Raw genomic sequence first — 13,855 nt, 5'->3', positions numbered from 1 at the left:
GGTTAATATCCCGCATTAGGAATAAACATTGTATTTAGCGAACACAAGAGTGTGATAACCTATTTATCATACAATGTCAGTTTACTTCATAATTTGACCCGTGAAGATCCGGGGTAGAATAGGTCTTCAGCAACCCATGCTTGCCACAAATGGCGACTACGCTTGTCGTAACGGGATCGGGTGGTCAGGCTCGCTGACTTGGTTGACACATGTCATCGGTTCCCAATTGCGCAGATCGATGCTCATCACTGGATTGTCTGGTCCAGACTCGATTATTTACAGACCGCCGCCATATAGCTGGAATATTGCTGAGTGCGACGTAAAACTAAACTCACTCACTACTTTATAATTTGAAAAAAAGCGATTTAAATTTCCACAAATGATGAAACTAAACTTCAGGGAATGTGCACATATATCTATGACGTCACAAATATGTGCGTGGTAATACGTTACGTCACAAGCTCGGTGACATAACCTGGACTCCTGTGCGGTCTAACACTGACAGTCGGTTGGGGAACTGGTGTTGGTATCATACTGGCTGATCATGGATCAAAATAGGAGGACCTTGGGAATTCGAACCAACGACATATTGATACTAGTATCTAAGGGAGACAACTCAGTTGCTAACCACGCAGGGACGAGACGTGACAATAGGAAGGGTTAATATGAATTATGTATGATAATGACCAACGGTAGAGACGAGCATGGTGATATTTGACAAGTTACCAAAATTAATGGGCGTTAAACGAAGGTTGACCCTGCCAAGTGTATATACAATACACCGTCTCCAGTACAGACGTTAAAATAAACACAGGTAGAAATGATAAAGATGTACGTAATTCTACTGGTATCGTCGTAAAGCGGCGTCTAAAGTGGGGATTCCGGGGGAGAACGGGTTCTCAGCATCTTTGGTCCGTCTGAAGAGCTAACGGAACGGATGAAGATGGAGAGTAAGTTCAGGGAGTATTTGTTTGTTTTGTTTGTTTTTTTAGTTTAACACCACTCTATTCCAGTTATATGGCGGCGGTCTGCAGCGTGCTCTGTCGTACCAGACAATCCAGTGATCAACACCATGGGCATCAGATCTACGCAATTGTGTCAGTCTGTTTGTTGTTTAAGGTCATGCTGCACTACGCCACAGAATCCAATTAAAGTTTAAAATTAAAATTCATTTGTAAATACCATTTTCTTATGAAACAAGGAATTGGAATTCAGTATAACAATAGTTGTTTGTGAGGTCTGATTTCTCTTTTTTTACACGAGAAAATTCGGATCGGCTGAAAAGTAGGTCATTTTCTGAATAGGTTAATGAGGCTCATGTTTCGGTTTGCGGCCGTCTGTAAATAATCCAGTCTGGACCAGACAATCCAGTGATCAACATCATAGGCATTGATCTACGCAATTGTGTGAACGAGCCTGACCACCCGATCCCCATGTACAAACACAACAACAGGGCCATTTGAAGAGACTGTCATAATCATAATGGATGTAATCATCACAGCACACTAAATCTTTGTATAAAAGTGAATGACTGAATGCGTCCAGCAATATCATGGCAATATCATTTTAAGAGCGAGTGAGTTAGTTTGGTTGTACGACGCTTTTGGCAATATTTCAGGAATATCACGGTGGGGGGTACACCAGAAATGAGTGAGTGAGTGAGTGAGTGAGTTTAGTTTTACGCCGCTTTTAGCAATATTCCAGCAATATCACGTCGGGGGACACCAGAAATGGACTTAACACATTGTGCCCATATGGGGAATCGAACCCGGGTTTTCGGCGTGACGAACGAACGCCTTAACCACTAGGCTACCCCACCGCCGAACACCAGAAATGGGATTCAAACATTGTACCCACGTTGGGAATCAAAACAGGGTCTTCGGCGTGACGAGATGACGCCTTAATCATTAGCCTACCCCGCCGCCCCTGCCTCTTTAAACAGTTTGTGTTACATTGTGCATCAGAAATACCTCGACTAGGAAATCCCGAAGTTATGCAAATCTTACACGTTTACCGCCTCGGTACTGATTAACCTTGAAAAATGGTCAGGGAGACATGGATTCGAACACCTGATCACAGGATTCTGGCAAGCCAAAAGGACGCAACTTTTGCACAGCGAATTGCACGACTGGGCCACTCGTGTTGGCAGGTCAACGTGGATTCCCTTGGAACGTTTGAAGCTTACAAATATGAAAGTGTCGCGTTTCACGAGACAGTGGTATGTTAACGACTTTGGCGCTTAGAGACGTAATTACATTTATTTTACAAGAACGTAACTGATCTACGCATGTTTTCGGAAAACAAATTAACAAGCAGATGTTCCACTTGTGATAATAAGAAAACACAACCAACAAATACATCTTAAAGAGCAACAAGATATTTCGCAGAATATAAGTCACGACAGTACAGCTTAATTGAGAAAAGACGAATGGGTGATATATTTCAGTTTTATCACAGCGGTATGTATATGATCGTTTCTGGCTGAACAAACCGTGGTTAAGTATGCACTAAGGAATCGGTAACAATCCCTTGAGCAGATGCAGGTAAGAATCGGTCTTCAGTGAGTGAGTGAGTTTAATTTTACGTCGCTTTTCGCAATATTTAAACTATATTACAGCAGGGGACACCAGAAATGGGCTTCACACATTGTACCCAGGTGGGGCGTGACGAGAGAACGCCTTACCACCAGGCTACCCCAACGCCCCAGAATCGGTCGTCAGCAAACGCAGTAAAGATCCGTGTGAGGTGAGGTGAGGTGAGGTGAGGTGAGGTGAGGTGAGGTTTGACGTCTTACTTAAGATTATTTCGCTCATATGACGACTTACATGCGTGTGTATGTGTGGCTGCTTGTACTTGCCGAGACTTAGGCTGGTTTTATAGTGCTAGCTCACTGAGATATCATACCGCAATTATGCATGAATACCCCGATCAGACACATTATACTGACTCCGAGCCGACCAGTACATGTTGTACCCATTAATGCCGAGCGCCAGGCAGGGACCAACAAGTACCATATTTTAACGTCTTTTGGTATGACGCGGCCGGGGATGGAACCCGCGACCTTCCGCTCTCCGGGCGAACGCTCTAACCACTACACCACGGAGGCGGTCAGATCCGGGTTAGAATTGATCACCCATACTTGTCGTAAGCGGCCACAAGCATCATCGGTGGAAAGCCTGGCAGACCTCGGTTGATGCATGTCATCGTATCCCAGATGCTTCGGTCGAAGCTCATGATATCATCCACTGGAATTTCAAGTCTAGTCTAACTGAGTGAGTGAGTTTAGTTTTACGCCGTACCCAGCAATATTCCAGCTATATGTAAATAATCGAGTCTGGATCAGACAATCCAGTGATCAACAGCATGAGCATCGATCTACGCAATAGGGAACCGATGACATGTGTCAACAAAGCCAGCGAGCCTGACGACCCGATCCCGTTAGTCGCCTCTTACGACAAGCATGGGTTACTGAAGGCTCATTCTAATCCGGACCGTCACGGGTCCAGACTCACTTGTTTACAGACAGTCTACATATACAGGATTATTGTCGAGAGTGACGTTTAAACAACAATAACAACAACAACAACAACGGCGACAACAACAACAACAACAACGGCTACAACAACAACAACAACTCACCAAGATCTTCGATGTCCGGATTTTAGAAAGAAGGACTGTCATTCCTTGACTAACAAAATGTCAGACAAACCTGGTCATCACTTGAACATCTAACATGTTTTTATTAATTTTAAATATGCGCAAAACCGGTTCAGGTTTCATAAACAGCTGCTCGTGATGTTGTTAGGTCAGTCAGAAAAGTAGGCTCTTAAACGCAGATGCAACGCAAATTATGATGTGAAAAACTTCAGACTGACGTTTAACCAATATCCTGATAAATTCTAACTCGACTACCATATGGTGACCGTTTTGGAACCATCTGACACTCTGAGAGTGGTTTAATGAATGGAACATGGAACTGGCTTAAAAAAACTAGACTCCAATTTGCGAGGGCTGCAACTGCGATTTTACATACGAGAGACGGGACGACCTGCTACGCACTCCACGTGACGAGCATTCAGCAAGCTTAGATCACGCATGCGCAGAAGACAGGTTCCCTTTATTACGCATGTTTTGTGTGGGCGTTTGAGGTTGTTATTCTTAAATGAGTACTGTCTTTAACTTTGTCGGAATAGCCATAGATGAGTGATTGAGTGAGTGTAGTTTTACGCCGCTTTTAGCAATTTCCAGCAATATCACGGCGTGAGACTCCAGAAATGGGCTTCACACAATGTACCCATGTGGGAAATCGAACCCGGGCCCTTGGCATGACGAGCGAACACTTTAACCACTAGGCTACCCAACCGCCCCTTCACCATAAAAGTAATTATTTGTTTCTGTGAAAATTATATATATTCAGAGACTCAGCATTAGTCTAGAAATACTGGTACCTGCATGATCTGGTACTTGAACAGTTTCTGTCTTCTTACACGTTTTGACATCAAAACATCTTGTACATAGAGAATCTCACCCAAGTGTCTACTGATATCAATTATATCAACGCGAGTTGATAAAGTTACAAATATCCGAGGCTTGCTTGACGAATATATTTTTACCTTTATGAACGAATGTTGATATAATTGGTATCAGTATACACGAGGGTGAGATTCTATTTATCATTAAAAATCATTCTTCATTAGTTTTCAATGAAAAATGTACATCTCTCAACACTGTACTACCATTGGACTTTAACCACTAGGCTACCCCACAACTCAGCCAAAGATGAAGCGGAGATCATTGTGCTGTAATCATATTAAACATGTGTTCAGTAATAAATCCTCATGTTAATGCCGGGGGTAAGCGTAAAGGTTACCATCGACGTCACCCGTCACAAACACACGGAAAGGCACGTCAAGTTTTCAAAACGATACCTCAGTACCCTGCAATGCTCTTCCATTTTGAGTCGGTGCCAGAACAAACGAAGCAATCAGTAATGACTAACTAAAAAGAACTCGCGTGTCAGTATGAAAGAACCCGTGAAAGTCCGTGTTAGAATTGGTCTTCAGCAACCCATGCTTGTCTACACCCGTACAGATCCGGGTTAGAATGAACTTTCAGTAACCCATGCTTGTCGTAAGAGGCGACTAACGGGATCGGGTGGTCAGGCTCGCTGACTTGGTTGACACATGTCATCGTATCCAAATTATGTAGATCGATGCTCATGCTGTTGACCACTATACTAGTTTGTCTGTTTTTGCCAATCACTTAAGTGTCCAGACTCGATTATTTAAAGACCGCCGTCATATAAGTCCAGTCAAAATGTGACAAAACCTCCAAATAATTGGTACAGAAATCATTTGAGTGTTTTCAGCATATTTAAGTTATAACTAACGAGTATTAAAAAGTCCTCCCTTGAAATATGATGCTAAGTCCTATTTTGGGGGGTAAAAAGTTTAAAAATTGAAATCTTCAGTAAATAATTTTTAAAATCTCATATTGAGACACAAATTTACTTTTATAGATATATTTTCAAAGAGTACACAGGGTACTACCAATAGATCAATTAGGACAGTCAAATCATGTTATCCGAAGTCCTATTTTGGGGTAAAACGCAAAAAAATTGAAATTTTCAGAGAATATTTAAAAAAAAATTCATATTGAGACACAAATGTACTTTTTATGGATATTTTCAAAGAGAACACAAGGTATTACTAATACATGGGTTATAAAAGTCAAATAGATGGATGCTAAATCCTATTATTGAATAAACAATTGAAAAGTAAAAATTTCAGAGAATAATTTTAAAATCTCATACTGAGACCCAATTGTACTTTAATATGCATATTTTCAAAGAGAACTCATGGAACTACTAATACATGGACTGGAAAAGTCATAATTTGAATAAAACCATAGATAAAAGAATTTTCAGAGCATATACTTTCCATTTCCAAGGGTAACATAAACACAACTTTAGGAACATGCAAGTTAGTTCCTCTTTTTGCCTCATCAGACTTATGATTAATCTGAAAGTGAACTATCCTCTATCAACATGGAGAAGCTGTTATATCTCTAAAACTACCACATATTCATTCATAAACTTTGAACAGAGAGAGAGATCAGGTTATGAACTATGCTATTTTAAGATGTTGAAATGTGTATTTATTGTTTCCTTGGCAATACGTTTGACTTTGTCCATGGTAATATACTTGCAACGGCTATATCTAAACCCAATAGGAGTTCAATTAAGAAACTAAGTGGTGCCTTTGCTCTCCAGGTATTTGTCCATGACACTAGGTTTAGGTTTACTGAAAGAAGAGTGTATTTATTGCTAAAGACTGAAATCCACATCAATATGTTTCTGCTGTAACCTCATGGAACCGATTGAAGTACATGTCAACATATGGGTGACAAATTCTCACAGTAAATCTATTACAGTGTCCTATGTGAGATATTATCTGTCAAATACAACCAGCTGACTTCCACGTGAATATGAATCTGTGTAGATTACTTGACTCTGGTTAACCTAATATATGTGGCTTGTCGAAGTGTGTACCGACATTGTACGACTTTGTCTTGACCGCTCACAAACACGTAAGTTGAGCAAGTACAGCTTAGAGTCTGGGATTTAGGTTGACCATAGGCACGAAGGTGACATAACTCAATACTGAGAATGATACAATCTTGTGATTCATTTCATATTCCACAGGAGACGTTCAAGACATCAAGTGGTTAAAGTGTTCACTCGTCACGCCGAAGATCCGGGTTCGATTCCCCACATGGGTACAATGTGTGAAGCCCATTTCTATTGTCCCCCGTCGTGATGTTGCTGGAATATTGCTAAAGGCGGCGTAAAAACATACTCACTCACTCTGCTCACATAATAATATGTAGTTGCCAGTTAAAGTTAAAAGAGAACAAACCTATTCTTCAATCACCTTTTAAATTGTTTTAAAATTAATAGCATAGAAAATATAAATGGTATCATATTTTCCTAATCTATCATTTTGGCATATGTTTCTTCAAGTTCTGTTAAATCTTGATACAGAATGTCCCATATATCACCAAGGTGCGTAGTCTTACACGACCGCAGTGCATATAGTTCTGTGGGCTAATTATGGGAGCAGTCAGTCTTGACCTACAAAGCTGTTTCCAGGAACCAACAGTTGTTTTATGCAAATTACTTGGATCTGTCAGGTTCCTAAATTTCACTGAGATCCTTTAGTAACATAATACTAAAACGTCTGTCGAGTAAAAACACAACTCGCATTCCTGAAGTCACAACTGGAAACATCAGAATGGGCGGTTCCGAAACCTCCTACCGAAACCAGGTTAATTTGAAAGGCGAAACTAATTAAACAACGTCAAAAGCCACTGGTGCGTTAGATGGAACCCAGTCTGACAGTCGTAGAAGGCTTTGCGATAAATACACACGAAAACAGGTGACACGAACACATGCTGTTGGTTGGAAAACTATCCATCATTGGAACTAATGGGAGGCCTTGCCAACTAGCGGCTCTCTTTATTTCGGGTTAATTGATGTTTGTTCGGTGGTAATGGCAGTAATTCCAAGGAAATGGGCGGTGCTGTATACGAAAACGTACATCGTATAAAAACAACCCTGCAAAAATGCATTACCAGTGAGGGCTCACCGGAAGGAGCTGAAGGTCAGCGGTCATGCGCAAAGACAACTGGTCAAAAGACATGCCGAATATGAATAAATGATGGATTAAGCAAGCCATATTATGGTGACTGTGACTGAGTGAGTTTGATGCCGGATTTTGCAACATTTCAGCAATATCACGGCGGGGGACACCACAAATTGGCTTCACATATTGTACCCTTGTGGGGAATCGAACCCGGTCTAGCGGCCAACGCTTTAACCACTAGGCTACCCCACCGCCCCCAACATTGTGAGTCGTACAGAGATGAAAGAGGTGCTCGGTTTGGCTTTGAAAAAGATCGGGGATTTATTTCAGATTGACGGCTCCATATAAGGCACTTGTCAAGTAATTGAACCTTCAAGCATCATCAGCTTCTTTGTTGACTGGTAAAGACATTACAACAGATTTTAATTATTTGGTTCACAGGATGTCTAAATTGAATTTTTTTTAGGAAAGCCTGCTTTTCTGTTACCGATTCCTTAATGTATTGTTAGTAGAAAAGATATGTTTCCAAATTAGTTATTTACCCAACCCGTTATTTATGATTGAACAGACCATGGGGTAAACTCTGTTTATCCATAATGTAAACACTGGTGAGTGAGTGAGTGAGTGAGTGAGTGAGTGAGTGAGTGAGTATGGTTTTACACCGCTTTTAGCAATATTCCAGCAACATCACGGCGGGGGACACCAGAAATGGGCTTCACACATTGTACCCATGTGGGGAATCGAACCCGGGTCTTCGGTGTGACGAGCGAATGCTTTACTTTTATGCAAATACACACATCAACACTGCGGTAAGGTATGAATTTGTGACGCTATTACCCCTATCATGTTTGAAAAGTTGTAAGCAAATGTACTGTTTCGAAGAAAACACGTCCAAGATACCCATAAGGAATTCTGTGTTATGCAAATCGTTTTCGTCTTTCGTAAAGTTTGAAACCAGTAAGAGTTATTGTTCTGTGCAGTCTATGAACAAGACCAAGTACAGTTTATTTATATAATATAATGTCCCTGGCGTTTATCGATACATTGAAGCGCCAGTGCATCATACCACACCCCATTGTGGCCATTGAACAAAATGAGTTCCCGATCAACTGACGCAACTCAACAAACACGGAACTATGTACCCCAAGCGTCGTTTCCGATCCAAAATGGCGAAAATGTGAAAAAACGGTAAATAAGACTCAATCAAGTGATTTAGCCTTTTGATTTTTACCCGGTTTCAGGAATATGTTTTTTTGAAAGCGTCAGGATTGGTCGTTAAACTGATCTCCTAAGGGAAGGGTTGGATAACAGTGGCAGTTCTTCAAGTACTTGCACTCCAATGCACTGACAATACCTACTTGCTGATAACTGTCGACGTCTGTGACGTAACTGTGGCGTCATTCTCTTGTCGTCATCTTGGATTTTCATGCGTCTTCTGAATTTCTGTCATCATGCTGAAAAAGAACGTAAATTATAAACAAACCTAAATGAAAGGAAAACTTGGTGATGTAGCAATATAACCACAATCACTGGTGTTGAAGGGGATACACATGTTACTTGTTGTTACATTGCCTGGTGCTCGGCATTTTGGGACTAAACAAAACAATAACAGACAGACAGACAGACAAGCGCATCCACATCGCGGTAAAAGTGCAATGAACTTAAACGCGACATACCCCATTTAAACTCACCTGAGCTAAAACAGAGGTATAATTAAGAGAAGAAAACGCTTTACACGAAACAGATCCAAACGCTACCTACCGTCCTACGCCACCTGATCCCAATCCAAACTCAACTGTGGCAATACAAACAGTCTACATGTTGACTGAGACGCTGCGACGTCTTAAACAAACCGTCTCAACCCGAGACATGCCAACATTAAAAAAGGCACCGGTGTCCCGTGGCTGTTGAAGACTCTTTTGTTGAAGTCAGATTGTTGATAAATTGCGTTTATTTACGACAAACAGCAACAAAACACCCAGAACAACAACGTGTAACTCTCTCACGCTCAAGTCAAGCTCCTATTCTTGTTTATGTGGAAACAAAACTTCAGCAGAAAATTTCGCTTGCTATTTTCACGTCATCGGGAAATCTGGAATCTGATGGAATTTTTCCCGCGAGATCACGCGTTGTTTGAACGACGCCAGGCGTGACGACCAACGTCGACCTACATTTGTCAGTGTGAATGACGTCGTTATTCGGTAACTGTATATCAGAGTTTATGGTGATAAATAATAGAGGTTAAAGGGGCAATGGGTCATAATCTTCTTGAGCATTTTTCAGTCGCCATCTGGTTTGAGCAGATGTTCAACGCAAGTTCTCTCCCTTTGGTCATGCCAGATCGGCTGATTGTGGGTTCGAATCCCGGCAGTAAACCTTGACCTGTCCGTATCATAACGTACCCACGAGTGAGTGAGTGATTTGTAACCTGGTTCTTTAATTTGGAACTTCTCGCAGGTGGACGACAAGCAAGAACAATCAAAGTCAAAACTTCGTGGATCGTCTAGTGGTTTTTTATTTAGTATCAACGGTTATAGTCTTAACAATTCAGGTACTTAGCAAGCGTGGTGTAAGTAATCCTGAATGTCCGGGAGCGCAGCGACCTCTGATCACTTAACGTTAGTCCCAAACCGTCTCCCCGAACCTAACTTTCCCCTAGTTTTATCCCCAACCTTTCCTACATCAAAGTCCATAATCCATCAAATCAGAAGCCCAGAACATGACTGTTTTGCTGGACTGTCTTTTAGATGTCATATGCTATACCTAATTATTAAACCTTGATAGACTATAAGCCCTTGTACTAGTGACAGGGAACAAGGCTTGTACAGTGTTGCCACTGTCACTTAGCTCTATTGATCCCCTGCTACATCACCCCTTGTCCACTGTGACATGGTCCGAGTTGTATTCACCCTCTGACCATGGCCCCAAAACTCAATTACAACTTGTTATACTGGCCGATGTCACCCAGCCTCGGACATCCAATTAATATCTGTAATCCGTTACTATCTGCGCTCCCGGTTCTCACGTACAACTTTCCTTTACAGTTAAATACTCAGTTAACACACAATTTATAAATTCATACATATTACTGCATTCACAAACATTAAATAATATAACATTAATCAACAATAAAACATGTTCTTATTATTATTAAATTAAACCGGAGAGTGTAGCTCCCGGTTACAATCCTCTCCTTCTTAGGGTAAGAAAATACTACGCAGTAGAATTTTCTTGCATATCAGTATCATAATACACCAATATATTAACAGTTTAGTCTGTTCATCCGTCGAGGTTCTGGGTATAACGTTGCTGAGTTCAAACCAATTCAATATGGAAGGATTTCACAGCTTCAGTTCTACCTTCCACGTTGTATTCACACAAGTGTCTGTCAGCTCATTTAATTAATGTTTCTATCATTCAAGTGACCAATAATAATCAGGTTAATTACATATACACTGTCCAATACTTGAATTTCGCCGTCACCGCCAACACGTATATATATTTTCAGTTATATATATTTATTCCGGTTCTGCACAGCACCATCTTGATGATTTCCATATAGAATCACATCACAAGCACATACACCTGTCGTAAAGACATCCTCGAATCTGTCTCTTGAACTCCTCCCTCAGTTCACCAGTCGGAACGATCCAGCACTCACATTAGATTGTGTCGTAAGATCAAGAGGTGCCAGGGGCTTATCTCACCCTCTAGCTCTCTCTCTTGCTCTTTGGTTTCTCCCCTCAGGCTCTCGCCTGGGGACTCTGATCGTTTACGTTTCCGACCTGTTATCCGTGGAGTTGGTCTCGGGATGGCTTCCGGAACGTACATTCGACAGGATTCCGAAAAGGCGTGACTGGTGTTTGCTCGAACTCTTGAAGCGGATGGACGGGCTATCTCTCTCAGCTCTACCAGATTATTTTCAATTCGTTCGTTGGCTAGATTCTTAGCTCTACACCTACTTCTTAAATATATAATTATCAGTATAAATATAACAACTGACACTACACAGACCCCAGTAAGGATATACCAAACTAGCAAAGTAGATGATAGAGAATGCCCATCATAATCTTCAAATTCTATATCGTTTTTAGCCTCCTCTAATTCGTTCATCAACTGATCAATATCATCAGTCGCCGTTTCTTCCAACGGTTTATAAATTATAGGTTCTAATGTGGTAGTATCAAAACGGTAGACCGGTTTGGGAGTTGAGATGGTATATAATTCCAAATTTAGTCTTTATGTAGGTTTGGTCGGATTTTATATTGTGATTCAGGTCTCAAATAAACGGGTAGACTGAAATGAGTAGAGTGAGCTGCGCACCTGATAGGTATTTCAATTACGCTCGTCCCTGGTCTTACTTCAATAACGGTAGACGAATCAGAATCAGGAAGCAAACAGGTCAGTTCTACATCTAGACTATCCTTTGCATAAATTAGCCACTGGCCTTTCGTTAGCGATTTTATAACCGGAAGGTTTAGTGATTTCTGAATATTTTGCTTACAATTTTTCCGAATGTCTTCAACTTTTTGTAGAAAAGGGAAGTGAGACAGCCCGGCACTGTATTGGTGACATAGATAGCTGCAATTAGCGGGCAGTAGGTAATATCTTGCTGAATACACTCATTTACCTCAGTTCTATCTAACTCTGTATATTTTCCTTTATCAGGTGATATAGCTAAAAAGGGTTGCATTCCCTGACTTGTCAGGAGTTGGCACCATTACCATCTTATATAATTCAAAGTACGTAGATGCTTGGAGTAAAGGTATTACCATTATTACATGAAATGAGTTCCGATCGGGTAAAAGAGTTGTTCTAAAATTTTGATAGTAACGTTGTAAATTCTCCTTGCTAACTACGTAGGGTAATCTAAGACTAGGTGGTAACTTCCGATTGAGAGTCAATAAAGCCCTTTTGAGTGCATGTTCAGGAATTAACATTCTTGAATTTTGGCCTCGTAGACAACGTTGTACTTGTCTAAACATTTCTTGTAAAGATGCGCCTAGAGCACTTACGGCATTATCCAGCAAGTGAAACATAGCGTGAATTTGTCCCACTGTTTCCGTGTAAGATAATAAGGGTCTCAGACCTAAACTGATTCTATTATACAGATCATAGATCTTTGTCGGCATAGCTACAGTAATATTCCCTATCCTTTTTATAATTGCGCGATTCACTTGGGATGTCTGTGTTCGTAACGTTTAATATAGTTAGACAGTGTTCCAAAAGATGAATAACCTTCTCCTGGCTCTATTTTATAGAATTTATATTTAGTCTTACTTTATCCATGTCGTCTTGACTTGCTGTACCAAATACTTGAGATAGAAACCCACCTACGTTCAGTAACGCTCTCTTTTGTCTCCTAACCTTTTGAGGTGTTGTAATAGTTCGTAGCCCTTCATAAATGTTTCTAAACCTATTATATTTATCCAGAATCTGCTGACTTTCCTTAGTTAATATAGCCTTAATACCTGTGTGTACATACTTAGTTATCCCCTCGTATTTACCTTTCGGAGTTAGTAAATCAATCCCCTTATCTCAGGTCTTGGATCACTTATCAAAAGATACAAGGGAAATATAACGAGAATAACTCTCCAGAAGAAATAATACAAGTGTTTTTTCACCTGACGAAAAAGAGGTTTGAAGCAGAACAGGCCAGGAAAGATATCCTACGACAGATTGACGCACGTAGAGGGAAATAAGCAAATTAAGAAATTGAAATACAGATAGGAATTGAAAAATGGCAGAAGGAAATGATAGGGTGCCTGACCTTCCAGCAGACTCAGTTGCGTCTCACGTGACACGAGTGGAGAAGGCCATACAAGCCCAGGGTTTACCCCAGCAAGTTAGACATTTTTCGGGGGAGGGTTATAAGAAATTCACTGATTGGGTAAAGGAAGTAGAAAAATCGTGCATTTCAGTCAGCGCTTCAGATGAAGCTAAATGTACGTTAGCCATGCAGACAGCTGTAGGACCAGCTGTAGTCTGTCATACAGACCCTGAAGCAAATATATCCAAGAAATCCCACGCAAGTCTAGAAAATGTGGTAAGTCTAGATTTCCCCAGCTTCAGGAAATGAAGAAAGTCTCAGGGCTCCTTTTCATTATATATATATATTTTTTTTACTATTAAGTTTTTTCAGTAAAATATGTTCATTTCAGAGACTAGTAGTTAGTCTAGACCAGCTGCTGACTTCCTGGTTAGAAAAGTGA

The 13,855-nt window shown here is 40.8% G+C and overlaps 1 protein-coding gene across 1 annotated transcript in view; it reads right to left on the bottom strand.

The window, feature by feature from the left end:
- Positions 1-13,855, bottom strand: part of LOC124279655 — a 58,972-nt gene that overhangs the window by 31,780 nt on the left and 13,337 nt on the right. Inside the window, exon 2 of the mRNA XM_046715491.1 lies at positions 9,002-9,097. The gene's annotated coding sequence lies outside the window, so the exon portion shown is untranslated. The remainder of the gene's footprint in view (positions 1-9,001; positions 9,098-13,855) is intronic.

This window comes from Haliotis rubra, unplaced genomic scaffold, assembly GCF_003918875.1.
Source record: "Haliotis rubra isolate DU_JTF1 unplaced genomic scaffold, ASM391887v1 Scf254, whole genome shotgun sequence".
Lineage (NCBI taxonomy): Eukaryota > Metazoa > Mollusca > Gastropoda > Lepetellida > Haliotidae > Haliotis > Haliotis rubra.
The sequence above is the reverse complement of the archived record's forward strand: the minus strand, read 5'-3'. Positions and strand labels throughout refer to the sequence as shown.